This window comes from Desmodus rotundus, chromosome 6, assembly GCF_022682495.2.
Source record: "Desmodus rotundus isolate HL8 chromosome 6, HLdesRot8A.1, whole genome shotgun sequence".
In the NCBI taxonomy this organism is placed as follows: Eukaryota; Metazoa; Chordata; class Mammalia; order Chiroptera; family Phyllostomidae; genus Desmodus; species Desmodus rotundus.
The window spans coordinates 48,025,843-48,036,335 of record NC_071392.1 but is presented as its reverse complement, the minus strand read 5'-3'; the positions used below and the strand labels follow the sequence as shown (position 1 = coordinate 48,036,335).

Below are 10,493 nucleotides of genomic sequence, written 5' to 3'. Positions count from 1 at the left end.
TTTCCTCCCAAATTGGGGGAGGGGGTGGAAAGCGATTCTTATAGTCTGAAAAATACGGTAGCTCAAAATGTATCAAAGACCTAATAAATATAGGACCCGAAGCAATAAAATACACAGTAGAAAAAATAGGATCTAAACTTATGGACCTTTGTTTCCAAGAAGATTTTATGGGTTTGACCCCAAAGGCAAAGGAAATAAAAGCAATGCTAAATGAATGGGACTACTACATCACACTAAAAAGCTCCTGCACAGCAAAAGAAACCACCAACATATCAAAAAGGCAACCAATCAAATGGGAGAAGGAATTTGCATACAATACCTCCAATAAGGGGCTAATATCCAAAATCTATAAAGAATTCATACAACTCAACATAAAAACAAACAATTCTGGTCTTCTGGTCAAGATGGAAGCATAGGTAGACGTACTTTGCCTCCTCACACAACCAAAAGAACAACAAAAAATTTAAAAACAAAAAATAACCAGAACTGCCAGAAAATTGAACTGTATGGAAGTCTGACAACCAAGGAGTTAAAGAAGAAACATTCATCCAGACCTGTAGAAGTGGTGGAGATGAGCAGCCAGGGTGGAGAGGACTCACAGCAAGGCAGTGGCTGGAGAACTGGGGCAGGTGAGGCAGCAGCTGGCAAAGCAGGCAGTGCCCCAATTGCATGAGGATAAACCGGGAGGAATAACTGGAGAGCGAGACAGACTGCACAACCCAAGTTTCCAGTGTGAGGAAATAAAGCCTCAAAACCTCTGACTAAAAAAACCTGTGGTGGTTGAGGCGATGGGATGAACTCCTAGCCTCACAGGAAAGTTTACTGGAGAGATCCATAGTGTCCTATAACATACACAAAACCACCTACCTGGGAATCAGCACCAGATGGGCCCAATTTGCTTGTGGGTAAAGCAGGAAGTGACTGAAAGCTGACTTGAGAGAGCTGAGCAAGCTGCATTGTTCCCTCTCAGAACTCTCCCTCACATACAGCACCACAACACAGTGACATGGTTGCCCTGCCCTGGCCAATAGTTAAGGCTCCGCCCCTTACTATGTAACAGGCACACTGAGACAAAAAAAAATCTGGCCCAAATGAAAGAACAGATCAAAGCTACAGAAAAAATACAACTAAACAATGAAGAGATAGCCAATCTATCAGATGCACAGTTCAAACCACTGGTAATCAGGGTGCTCACAGAAATGGTTGAGTATGGTCACAAAATAGAGGAAAAAGTGAAGACTATTAAAAGTGAAATAAAGAAAAATATACAGGGAACCAACAATGAAGGGAAAGATACCAGGACTCAAATCAATGGTTTGGAGCAGAAAGAAGTAAACATTCAACCAGAACAGAATAAAGAAACAAGAATTCTTTAAAATGAGGAGAGGCTTTAGAACCTCTGGGACAACTTTAAACATTCCAACATCCAAATCATAGGGGTGAAAGAAGGAGAAGAGGAAGAGCAAGAAATTGCAAATTTATTTGAAAAAATAATGAAGGAGAACTTCCCTAATCTGGCAAAGGAAAGAGACTCCCAGGAAGTCCAGAAAGCTCAGAGAATCCCCAAAATTTGGACCTGAGGAAGTACACACCAAGGCACATCATAATTACATTCCCCAAGATGAAAGATAAGGAGAGAATCTTAAAAGCAGCAAGAGAAGAGGAGACAGTTGCCTGCAAAGGAGTTTCCATAAGGCTGTCAGCTGATTTCTCCAAAGAGACCTTACAGGCAAGAAGGGGCTGGCAAGAAGTATTCAAAGTCATGAAAGGCAAGGACCTACATCCAAGATTACTGTATCCAGCAAAGGTATCATTTAGAATGGAAGGGCAGATAAAGTGCTTCCTAGATAAGGTCAAGTTAAAGGAGTTCATCATCACCAAGCCCTTATTATATGAAATGTTAAAGGGACTTATGTAAGAAAAAGAAGAAGATAAAAAATATGAACAGTAAAATGACAACAAACTCACAACTACCAACAATGAAACCTAAGAAAACAAAAATAAAAACAAAAATGAAGTAAGCAAACAACTAGAACAGGAGCAGATTCCCAGAAATAGAGATCACATGGAGGGTTATCAGCAGGGAGGGAGAATGGGGAGAATGGGAAAAAGGTACAGGGAAAAAGAAGCATAAATGGTAGGTACAAAATAGACAGGGGGAGGTTAAGAATAGTATGGGAAATGGAGAAGCCAAAGAACTTATATGTATGACCCACTGGTATGAACTAAGGTGAGGGAATGATGGTGGGAGGTGGGGGACAGGGTAGAGGGGAATAAAGGGGGGAAATGGGACAACTGTAATAGTATAATCAATAAATTATATTTAAAAAGGAAAAAAACAAACAAACAATTCTATTAAAAAATGGGCAGGGAACCCAAACAGTTTTCCCAAGATGACATGCAAATGGCAAACATTTATTTTAAAAGGTTCTCATTTTCAATAGATATAACAAAAATGCAAATCAAAACCACAATGAGGTACCACCTCACACCTTTTAGAACATGTATTACCAATAAGACTGGTGTTAAACTCATTTTCACCAGGGGCCACATCAGCCTTGCAGTTGCCTTCAAAGGGTCGAATGTAACTTTAGGACTGTATAAATGTAACTACTCCTTAACAGTTAAGCAAGAGCTCTGCACTGCCACCAGGTAGAAACAAAGTGCTAGGCCAAATGAAATAAGTGGGAGGGCTGGATTTGGCCCGCCAGCCTTGTGTTTGCCACCTGTGCAATTAAACAAAGAAATAAGTGTTGGAGAGAATGTGGAGAAAAAGAAACCCTTAGACACTGCTGGTGGGAATGTAAATTGGTACAGCAACTATGGAAACAGTATGTAGGTACTTCAAAAAGTTAAAAATAGAACTATCATATGACCCAACAACCCTTTTTCTGGGTATCTGCCTGAAAAAAATGGAAAACATTTATTTGTTAAGATACATATACCCTTACGTTCACTGAAGCATTATCCACAACAACTAAGACATGGAAACAACCTAATTGTCCTTTGATGTATTATTAGATTAAGAACATGTGGAACATATACACAATGGGATATGACTCAGCCATAAGAAAAAATGAAATACTGCCATTTGCAACAACATGGATGGATCTTGAAAGTATTGTGCTAAGTGAAATAAGTCAGATGGAAAAGGCCAAGAACCATATGCTTTTACTCATATGTAGGATCTAAAACAGAAAACAACAACAAACCCACAGACAGAGACAACAGTGGTGGTGACCAGAGGGGATGGGGTGTAGAGAGATGGAAGAGGGTAAAGGAGGTCAAATAAATGGTGACAGAAGGAGACTAGACTTTGGGTGGTGAGCAGACAATGCAAAACACAAATGTTGTATTATAGAATTGTACACTTGAAACTTATATAATCTTATTAACCAATGTCAACCCAATAAATTTAATTTTTAAAAGAGGACATTGGTGTACAAAGAACACTGAGAGCAACTGCAAGGGGAAAGAGTTTCTGAGTTTCTAAGAGACAGGAACTCAGAAGTGTATGTATAATGCACAGAGGACAACCCCAGTCATTGCCTAAACAAAGCAGAAGAAAGCAATGAGTAGGCACCAGATCTTTATCTTTTACCTTATTCAGTCATCAAATGCTCATTAGGTATCTTCCCTGTGTACTGTGCTCAGTGTTACAAAATGCCAGAGAGCCAACTGCTCCTGGCTGCCTCTCTGATCTTGTATCATCTCTCTCTCTCCTGCTAAATGCAGCCACACTGGCCTTTCTGTACCATAATCCCTCCAAGATCTTTCCCCCATCCAGATCTTTGCACCTGCAGTTCCCCATCCCTGGCATTTTCCATTTCCCATTCATCAAACAGCTCAGATTATACATCACTTCCTCAGCCAGGGTGTCCCTAACCACCAATCTAAGTCGTCATCTTGTCATTTGTTTTCACATCACCTTAATTTTTATCTTTGTACTTATTGGTATTTAATTGTTTTTCCAATTTTTGTTTACTTTCTTTCCCTGTGGCATTTAGCTTATGAGATCAGAACCCTCATCTGTTCTGAAGTCTGCTGTATCTGCAATGCTTTCAGCAGTGCCTAGCAAGTGGCCTATAAACATTTATCAAATAAATTAATTGTGCTTCCATTTTGGGGGATGCGTCAGCTTTGTTTTTTGGGAAGCCTGTGGTTTGTAAACTAGAGGAAATAGAATGTGAGTTGTGTGGTTGGTATACAGCAGCATCCAACCTCCCCTTTTTCAATAATAGAACTCCCAGCATCATTTACAGCATGAATTTGGTCAATGGGGTACGAGTGGAAAAACAAGGTGTGCCATTTCTGAGTCATGCCCTTTGATGCCACCCCTGGCCCTTTCCCCCTTCCTTCTATCTACATGATGTCAGGATCTAAAGCAACCACTTCGGACCCAGATATGGAAGTTGTATGTTGGGAAGAACTGAGCTGCCTTGCCAGCCTTGGACGACTTACCCCTGGAGAATTATGTACAGAGAAACAAGCTTCCATCTTATTTAAGCCATTGTATTGGGGGGTTTCTTAGTTACAACAACTAGGCCAGTACTCTATTACCAAGTTTTTAAGCTTTTTAAATCAATTTAATATGTTTTTGCTGCACCTGGTGGCCTATGCCAGAAACTACTACCTAAATATTATCTCTATGTTTTTTGTTTTTTACCCTTACCATTTTTTCAAGTTAGTTTCTGTGTCCCATAATGTAGTGAACTTGCAACCTTTCACTTGCAGAAACGGAAAGGAAACATTTAGTGAATGTCTACTAGAAGCCAATTACTATGCCTTGCCTATAATATCTTGTTTAATTCTCCCAATAGATCTGTGAATCCACGTCACTATTTTGATTTTATAAATAAATAATAGGTTCAGGGAGGTTTATATCTTGTCCAAGGTCACACAGACAGTAAGTGGGAGAGTTAGGCTTTGAACCCAGATGATATGCACCGTGGCTTTTTCCACTACTCTGTACTTACACTGTGGAATGCCCACTGACTGAGGGCTGCATTTTGGCTTTTAGACTTGTTTTCTTTTGGCTATAACTGATTTCATTCATGTAACTGCATGCCTTCTACTTCATAGCTTGCTGACAGCTTCTTCGAACACTCCTACCCTTAGAGCCTGTTTGGTTTTTTATAAATTGTGGTAAAATAGTAATAACATAAAATTAACCACTTGGCTTTTTTTAAGTGTACAGTTCAGTGGCATTAAGGGCATTCACATTGTTGTACAACCATCACCAATATCCATATCCAGAATTTTTTCAACCTTGGAAAAATGTGGGACACTTGATGAGCTTGTGTATCATCCTTGCACGTGGCCATGCTAATTTTCTCTGTATTGTTTCCTTTTTAGTATACGTGCTGCCCAAGCAAGCACAGGGGCTATGCTTAGGTCACTGCTTCTCTAAGTCTGGGCTCCTTTCCTTTTCTTTCTTTCCTTCTGTGACCCGCAGCCTGCCGCTTAGTAAGGAAATGGAGTGTGCTAGTCATAGATGTGCCTGTTCAGAGTCATGAACAAGAGGAAGGAGAAATAAACATGATTCTCTATAAAATGGCCTGGCTTGGATCTTGCTTCATTCTCTGTCCCACCCATCCCCAGGAGTCTGAGCAAAAAAAAAGAAGATTCACAAACTGCCTAATTCACATCTGAATCATTTTCCAAGTTGCTCAGCCCTTCAAATGATGAATTCGTGACTCTGACTTGCTCTAATTCAGGGCCACTGAAGTGAGACCCAGACTGCTGCTTAGTGCTTGGGCTGGAAGGAGGGGGAGTCATCAGGTCCTGCCCTCAGTTCACGAATAAGACCACTGAGGCTCCAATCAAGCAGGAATCCTGACCCACCCAACACTCCCTCCACCTTAACATCTGTTGGCAAGTCTCACCCAATACCCCCCCACCCCCATTCCCTCTTAAGTCTGTTGAAAAGCCTTTCCCTGAAAGCCTTCCTTTTTTTCTTTTTTTTATTGTTCAAGTACAGGTGTCTCCATTTTCCCCCCACCACTCTCCCCACCCCACCCGCCCCCACCTCCCACCCTTGATCCTTCCCCGCTTTGGCTTTATACCCATATGTCCATATGCCCTTTATACATGTTCCTTGGTGACCCTTCCCCTTCTTTCCCCCATTACCCTCCTCCCTTCTCCCCTCCCCTCTGGTTACTATCAGTTTGTTCTTTATTTCAATGTCTCTGGTTATAATATGTTGCTTGTTTGTTTTGTTGATTAGGTTCCACTCATAGGTAAGATCCCCAAAGCCTTTTAAAAGTCTATCTAATAGCCTCAGGCCCCAGGCACTCCTCACAAAAGGGCCCTTTGTTCCCTGTGTGCTCTGGGGCCAGGGCCATGAGAGACTACTAAAAGTCTTTTAAAAATTGGAACAACAATAAAAAAAATTTTAAAAATAAAATAACAAAAAACAAATGGAGCTGTCACAGATGCTGTACTCTGCCACCCAGATCTCCACATTGGGACTGCAGTGCTTGCTCCCCAGCAGCTGGGAATGATGTTGGCTCACACCCGCAGCTGCCAGTCCACTCTGGAGGGCCCCTTCCCAGAGCAGCCTGCACCCAGCGGCTGGTGCTTCAGCACTGGACCACGTGAAGGGCCATCCTTGCTTCAGGCTCTCTATGGGGCTACTGAGGCCAGTCAGAATGACCCTGAACCCAGCTCCTCCATCTAAACAGTTTGGCTCTTTTCTCTCCCCATCGGTGCCAAACCACTTGTTCCCCTAATAAAACCCTGCACACTAATCACCCATCAGAGACTCCTCCCTGGGAAGCTGGTCTGCCACAGCTCCAGAGTAAAAACAATAATGAGGAGGTTTTAGTTTGTAAACATTAATGGACAGTTTACATATGACACATATGTCAACTGCATTTATCGCTCACTTTAGTATTCATAAACACTGCAGGAGTGTCCAACCTTCTGGCATCTCTGCACCACACTGGAAGAAGAGTTGTCTTGGGCCACACATTAAATACATTACAACACATAATCACAAAAAAATCTCATAATGCTTTAAGTAAATTTACGATTTTGTGTAGGGCCTCATTCATAGCCTTCCTGGGCTGCAGGTGGCCCATGGGCCACAGGTGGGAAACGCCTAAAAGTGTCATTACCTCTAATAAACTATAGGTTAAAATTTATTTTACATAAATCCCTACCCACATGTAATAGTTGCTCAGAAATCATAGCTAATTATAAATTAAATTCAGCACTTACAGCCACATAATTTCAAAAGCAAAATTATTACATTGAATAGTATGAAATTGCTAGTATGTGACTGGTTTTTGGTTTTTAAAAATGCCAGTCACATATGGTTCGACATAACATCCTCTCAAAAATATGTACCAAAAGCCCTGGCTCATGTGGCTCATTTGGTTGAAGTGTCACCCTGTGGAGCAAAGTTTGTGGGTTTCATCCCCAGTCAGGGCACATTCCTAGGTTGTGGGTTTGATGTCCGGTTGGGGCATGTATAGAAGGCAACCAATCCATGTTTCTCTCTCACATATCTCTCTCTCTCTCTCTCTCTCTCCACCCCCCACCCTCCTTCCTCTCTCTCTAAAAGCAAGGAAAAATGTCCTTGGGTGAGGATAAAAAATTACCAAAAAATTATAACTTGGGATGTAGATGCAATTCTAATGAGTTTGCCTCCCAACAGTAAGCACGCTAGGGAATACAAAGATTTTTCAAAATGCCTTTGCTTCTTCGCAATAAAGATGCTGCAAGCAGAGACAAAGTCAAGAGAATGCCAAGAGCAAAGAAAGGAAACTGAAGCACAAGCCTACATCACTCTACGTGATTCATTGTCCTCCTTGAAGCACTGCCTGTCTCCAGGTTTCACACTCCTCTCAAGCTCCCAGGTCCCGAATCCATTTTCTCCTTTCCATCTTTCTTTGCATACTCTCTCCTTGAGAGGTTTTCCTCATCTTCACAAAACCAAGGCACAGAGAAGGGTCTATGGTGTAAGGTGAGGAAACAAGTTTTGTGCGATTCTCTCCTTTCCACGAAAGGCTTTTTCGTGATAATTCCAACAATTGAGAATGTCCTATGTTCATTATCCTTTCCGTCTCTCACAACAATTCCCCAAATCTCTACAAGTAAATTAGCTAATCCACTTCTACAAAAACTGTTTTGTCCCTACAAAACACTGTTCATGGAAAAGAGGCTTTGAGTTTAGACTGTTCCTAACATTTGATTGTTTTGTTTATTGTGCCGATTCAACACACAAGCAAGAAGTTGGGCTTCGTATTTATACTTTATGCAATTTTTAAAAATCTAATGACTGATGTAAAGCAGTGGTTCTCAAACTTCTTGGCACTAGGGATGGTTTCATAGAAGACAATTTTTCCGTGAACTGGGGATAGTGGAGCGGGGGCAGAGAGAGGAAGCAGAGCTCAGGCAGTTATGCAAGTGAATCTTCCTTTCCCCACTAGCTTGCTGCTCACTTCCTGTTGTGAGGCCTGGCTCCTCAAAGGCCACAGACTGGTACTGGCCCATGGTCCAGGGGTAGAGGATCCCTGGTGTAAAAGACTTAAAGCTACTGCAATGTGGGTTCCCATCACTGTGAGCATGACCTGTTGCCTTTCCTTCTCCCTCACTCCATATGGGTATCTGTGAGAGTGCGGGGAGCTCAGGGAGCTGGGAGCCAAGAGACTCTGCATCTGCCCAGGACACCCTCCTTAACCTGGTGGATGCCGCTGGCAGCTGGGCTGATCTGGGCCAGAAGAACAGGAATGGTGTACATGCCCAGACTAAAAATCTTACAGAAGGAGCATTCAACATGTAAAGCTATACCTGCTATCAGTTAAAATGTGAGCTTACTTTAAAAACTGAGTTTCTAAGTGTAAGAGCAATGATTAGTGGAAAGTGGGGACATCAAGAAGATGTTCAAGAGAAGTAGTTTTAGTAGAAACCATTTTTCTCTTTAAATTTTATAGGGGGAAAAAGGTGAAGGGATCAGCCAAAGAACATACATGCATAAGCCATAGACACAGACAACAGTGTGGCAATGGCCAGAGGGAAGTGGGAGGTGGGAAAAGGAGTCAGGGAATGGGAATATCTGTAATGGTGTCAATAATAAAAATAAAATTAAAATGACTTTTATTGTGTGTTTTATAAAGGCAAATGCATATTCTTGATAGAAAAAAATAGGACAATCATAAATATATATACATACGCACAGGGTCTGGCACAAATAATGCCCCTTTTTTATTACAAAATCTTTTATTACAAAATCATAAGCATGTAATTCTGTAACATAACAATATCACAATCAAGCACACCATATGATATTTTAGGTGAAATGTTCAAATTAAAACTATAAATTATTACAACCATATTATTACCCTACCAACCACACTCAAGCAGGCATTACTCTGCCAGACCCTGTATATATATATGTATTTCCAACTCCACAATCCAGAGATAACTGCTGTAAATATTTTTTAAGAGTTATTTAGGAAGGGGAGAATATGGTGGCTGGGTAGGTGGGAGCTGAGCCAACTTGCTAGTTCTCCCAGCACAGATTTTCAGCTGATCTTCTGAAAAGTGACCTGAACAATCAACAGAAACTTGGCTGATAAGGATTTTTGAAGCCAAGGAGTACAGACGATGCTTTGTAGCATCTGGTAAGGGGTTTTATAAATTGAAGGGAAAATGCCAAGAGGAGAGGACAGAGAAAATGCAGCTTAGTAACTTGCTCCCTTCTCGGAGTGGGAGCCCAGGTCCCACACAGGGAGCCTCCAACACTAATCAGGAGAAACTTGGGAGGCTATATGGAGTCTGGAAGACTCAGGCTGCACACACACGCAGTGAGCAGCACATCCATAGATGCCACACCAACCGAGAGAGTTCAAGAGAGAAATTGTCTCCTAAAACTATCAGAGACACTAGCAGACTGCAGCCAGCCCTGACCAAGAAAGATTTTTTGCCTTTTGGAGACGTGGAGTGCATGGAGAGCTAGGCAGTGGTATGTATAGGCAGTGCTGTAGTATGGGTGCCACATAGGGAATCTTTTAGAGGGGAGCTGAGGCATGGCTGGGCAGGGACCCCACACAGGCACACAGTGGCTCTGCCAGCAAAAAGACCAGACCAAAAGCACAGTTCATGCCCACTGAATCCAGCTGAGCAGGAAGAGTAGAAGCCTGTACAGCAAAGGTATAGTGGGGCCCCATCCAGAGCAACTGGCAAGTGAGGGGCTCTGTGCAGAATGGAGGGCTTTGGTCTGAGCCTTCTGTGAGACCACTGAGCTAGGAGCTAGATGGGCAAGAGCTCAGCACCTGAGATTCTTTGCAGTCAGGCAGGGCCAGTCACACCATGCAGTACAAAGCCCTGGGAAGAGGAAGACATGCCCAACCCCCACCTGCAGAATTGCAGACTCTGTTGAACAGTAAGGCCAGGCTCAAGAACCCCCTGCCAGGCACATATCTACAGGGGAAAGAAAGAGAATCTCCAAAGGAACCCTTTAGGAACTTTTATCAGACACTATGCTG

General features: G+C 42.2%; 1 non-coding gene across 1 annotated transcript; it reads right to left on the bottom strand.

Moving 5' to 3' along the window:
• Positions 1-5,273: 5,273 nt before the first annotated feature.
• LOC112303685 (U6 spliceosomal RNA) lies at positions 5,274-5,379 on the bottom strand. The gene has a single exon (XR_002974678.1). It is a non-coding gene; the product is annotated as a U6 spliceosomal RNA (small nuclear RNA).
• Positions 5,380-10,493: the final 5,114 nt, after the last annotated feature.